The sequence below is a fragment of the Ambystoma mexicanum genome, chromosome 10, assembly GCF_040938575.1.
Source record: "Ambystoma mexicanum isolate Mex_15411 chromosome 10, UKY_AmexF1_1, whole genome shotgun sequence".
Lineage (NCBI taxonomy): Eukaryota > Metazoa > Chordata > Amphibia > Caudata > Ambystomatidae > Ambystoma > Ambystoma mexicanum.
The window spans coordinates 1,680,564,312-1,680,568,636 of NC_090932.1; the positions used below are offsets into that span (position 1 = coordinate 1,680,564,312).

At 57.7% G+C, this 4,325-nt stretch overlaps 1 non-coding gene across 1 annotated transcript; it reads right to left on the minus strand.

Moving 5' to 3' along the window:
* Nucleotides 1-3,672: 3,672 nt before the first annotated feature.
* Nucleotides 3,673-3,745, minus strand: TRNAF-GAA (transfer RNA phenylalanine (anticodon GAA)). Its single transcript has one exon. It is a non-coding gene; the product is annotated as a tRNA-Phe (tRNA).
* Nucleotides 3,746-4,325: the final 580 nt, after the last annotated feature.

A 4,325-nucleotide genomic window follows, 5' to 3' on the forward strand; every position in this document is an offset into this window, starting at 1 on the left:
GCCCTTGCCCCTCTCAGTTCAGGCAGAGCCTCAGCCTCTGCACCTCTCTGTTCAGGCAGAGCCTCAGCTCTTGCACCTCTCAGTTCAGGCAGAGCTTCAGCCTCTGCACCTCTCCGTTCAGGCAGAGCCTCAGCCCTTGCACTTCTCAGTTCAGGCAGAGCCTCAGCCTTGCCCCTCTCAGTTCAGGCGCAGCCTCAGCCTCTGCACCTCTCCGTTCAGGCAGAGCCTCAGCTCTTGCACCTCTCAGTTCAGGCAGAACCTCAGCCTTGCCCCTCTCAGTTCAGGCAGAGCCTCAGCCCTTGCCCCTCTCAGTTCAGGCAGAGCCTCAGCCTCTGCACCTCTCAGTTCAGGCAGAGCCTCAGCTCTTGCACCTCTCAGTTCAGGCAGAGCCTCAGCTCTTGCACCTCTCAGTTCAGGCAGAGCCTCAGCCTTGCCCCTCTCAGTTCAGACAGAGCCTCAGCCTCTGCACCTCTCCGTTCAGACAGAGCCTCAGGTCCTGCACCTCTCCGTTCAGGCAGAGCCTCAGCTCCTGCACCTCTCAGTTCAGACAGAGCCTCAGCCCTTGCCCCTCTCAGTTCAGGCAGAGCCTCAGCCTTGCCCCTCTCAGTTCAGGCAGAGCGTCAGCCTCTGCACCTCTCTGTTCAGGCAGAGCCTCAGCTCTTGCACCTCTCAGTTCAGGCAGAGCCTGAGCCCTTGCCCCTCTCAGTTCAGGCAGAGCCTCAGCTCTTGCACCTCTCAGTCCAGGCAGAGCCTCAGCTTTTGCACCTCTAAGTTCAGGCAGAGCCTCAGCTTCTGCACCTCTCAGTTCAGGCAGAGCCTCAGCCCTTGCCCCTCTCCGTTCAGGCAGAGCCTCGGCCCTTGCACCTGTCAGTTCAGGCAGAGCCTCGGCCCTTGCACCTCTCAGTTCAGGCAGAGCCTCGGCCCTTGCACCTCTCAGTTCAGGCAGAGCCTCAGCTCTTGCCCCTCTCAGTTCAGGCAGAGCCTCAGCCCTTGCCCCTCTCAGTTCAGGCAGAGCCTCAGCCTCTGCACCTCTCAGTTCAGGCAGAGCCTCAGCTCTTGCACCGCTCAGTTCAGGCAGAGCCTCAGCTCTTGTACCTCTCAGTTCAAGCAAAGTCTTAGCCCTTGCCCCTCTCAGTTCAGGCAGAGCGTCAGCCTCTGCACCTCTCTGTTCAGGCAGAGCCTCAGCTCTTGCACCTCTCAGTTCAGGTAGAGCCTCAGCCCTTGCCCCTCTCAGTTCAGGCAGAGCCTCAGCCCTTGCACCTCTCCGTTCAGGCAGAGCCTCAGCCCTTGCACCTCTCAGTTCAGGCAGAGCCTCAGCCCTTGCACCTCTCAGTTCAGGCAGAGCCTCAGCCTTGCCCCTCTCAGTTCATGCAGAGCCTCAGCCTCTGCACCTCGCTGTTCAGGCAGAGCCTCAGCTCTTGCACCTTTCAGTTCAGGCAGAGCCTCAGCCTTGCCCCTCTCCGTTCAGGCAGAGCCTCAGCCCCTGCACCTCTCCGTTCAGGCAGAGCCTGAGCCCTTGTCCCTCTCAGTTCAGGCAGAGCCTCAGCTCTTGCACCTCTCAGTCCATGCAGAGCCTCAGCTCTTGCACCTCTCAGTTCAGGCAGAGCCTCAGCCTCTGCACCTCTCAGTTCAGGCAGAGCCTCAGCCCTTGCCCCTCTCCGTTAAGGCAGAGCCTCAGCCCTTTCACCTGTCAGTTCAGGCAGAGCCTCAGCCCTTGCACCTGTCAGCTCAGGCAGAGGTTCAGCCCTTGCACCGGTCAGTTCAGGCAGAGCCCCAGCCCTTGCACCTGTCAGCTCAGGCAGAGGTTCAGCCCTTGCACCTTTCAGTTCAGGCAGAGCCCCAGCCCTTACACCTGTCAGATCAGGGAGGACCTCAGCCCTTGCACCTGTCAGTTCAGGCAGAGCCCCAGCCCTTGCACCTGTCAGTTCAGGGAGGACCTCAGCCTTTGCACCTGTCAGCTCAGGGAGGACCTCAGCCCTTGCACCTGTCAGCTCAGGGAGGACCTCAGCCCTTGCACCTGTCAGCTCAGGGAGGACCTCAGCCCTTGCACCTGTCGGATCAGGGAGGACCTCAGCCCTTGCACCTGTCAGCTCAGGGAGGACCTCAGCCCTTGCACCTGTCGGCTCAGGGAGGACCTCAGCCCTTGCACCTGTCAGCTCAGGGAGGACCTCAGCCCTTGCACCTGTCGGCTCAGGGAGGACCTCAGCCCTTGCACCTGTCAGCTCAGGGAGGACCTCAGCGCTTGCACCTGTCGGCTCAGGGAGGACCTCAGCCCTTGCACCTGTCAGCTCAGGGAGGACCTCAGCCCTTGCACCTGTCGGCTCAGGGAGGACCTCAGCCCTTGCACCTGTCAGCTCAGGGAGGACCTCAGCCCTTGCACCTGTCAGCTCAGGGAGGAGACCATAGTTTGACCCCTAAAGAGCACTAGCAAGGGCCTGTGGGCTGTAATCTCCAGGTTATAATAATGCCCCTGGGCAACAGCAGCAGGAATCTCGCCGACATGCACCCACATAAAATCCCCAAAGCAAGGGCCAAACGCGAGCATGGTCCGCGGACTACAATCTCCGTGGGGGGGGGGAGGGCGGAGAGAGGGGGGTAATGAATGTAGTGACTTTACTACAACCCCCCCCTCCAATGCCCTGGACAAACGAGATCCCAAGTTGTTCAAATCTGAAATCACATGTAAGAACCCTAAATAAACTCAATCCAATCGTACAGGGAGTGTGTACATTGTGAGCAAAGGAAATGTGGAAAAGAAACACAAATAACTTTACAATTCATTTAATTGTAAAAGGAAAAGTGACTCGCCCCGTCGGGGAATTGAACCCCGGTCTCCCGCGTGACAGGCGGGGATACTGACCACTATACTAACGAGGACCGCTGGGGCTCCCAGCGGAAAAGCCCTATATGAAGCGGAGGCGGGGCGTGAGCAGTCACAGTGCGCTATCATAGGCTGCCCATAAAGCCTCCCAAAGAGGAGGCGGGGCGTGAGCAATCACAGTGCGCTATCATAGGCTGCCCATAAAGCCTTCCACAGAGGAGGCGGGGCGTGAGCAGTCACAGTGCGCTATTATAGGCTGCCCATAGAGCCTCCCAAAGAGGAGGCGGGGCGTGAGCAGTCACGTCCCTCTCTGATTGGGTGTCAGTCTCCGTCCCTTCACCGGAGGAGGCGGTGCATGAGTCACAACAGCCCTCTCTGATAGGCTGCCAGCCACCGTCCCTCACTCAAGGAGGCGGCTAGGCTGCCAGCCACCGTCCCTCACTCACTCAAGGAGGCGGCGCATGAGCAATAATAGACTTGTCTGATAGGCTGCCACCCACCGAGGAGGCGGGGAGTCAGCTACCACGGGCCTATCTGATAGGCTGCCAGCCATCGCCCGCCCCCTTTCGGGCACACCACACAGGTTGCCGAGCAGCGGAGCAGGGGTACTCTGTGGTGTGTGACTTTGCAGGAGGGGGCGGGGGGCGCACCGGGTCATTGGTACCTGGTGTGCGAGTACCACCCGTGCTGTGTCTTGCTATGCCGCCCTGTCGGGACTCCCATGACGACGTTTCTTATTCTCGTGCCTCAGTTCTTTCGCGCCAGTGGTGTCGTTTTCTATAATTACGAGGGGGTGTGGGTAGGTCAATGGTAGTGTAAATAAATATGTTCTCTCAAAGTTCAAAACGTTCTGCCGAAACCCGGGATCGAACCAGGGACCTTTAGATCTTCAGTCTAACGCTCTCCCAACTGAGCTATTTCGGCTGAGGAGTGGAGTCTGCGGATCTGGATGGAAGATGTGGTAAGTGCACAAGGAACAGGTGAAAGTGTGCACACACCTCTAAATGAAGGAGCATGTAGCCAAGGACAGGGCTACAGCATAGGGGAGCCATGCAAAACCATGCAACTACCTACACATAGGCAGTGTGTATACACAGGAAGCAAGACTAGGGACATTGGCCATATGCACATTATGCACGCAGGAAAACACCTATCCCCAAGGGTAAGATGAGGAGGGGTGGGGAGCTCAGGATCCCTGAACTGGAAGGACAGTCACAGCTGGGAAAACAATACAGAAATAGGCTACACATATATCATGAACAAAACAGGCACATCACATCTTAAAAACAGTATCTCAAGAAGCATCACTAAATAGAGAAAGACAAACCCACATCTGAGTAGTTGGAGGGGCCCTGCTGGTGCATTGAGCAGGTGTGGTGAGCAAAAAACGGACCAAGTATTCCAGAAGTTTCATAGAGAAAAGGAGGAGAGAGATCGGCTGGGACCAAAGGGGCCAAGGAGTTGTTTTTAGCAGAAGGATAACAGTGGCATGCTTGGGGAAGTG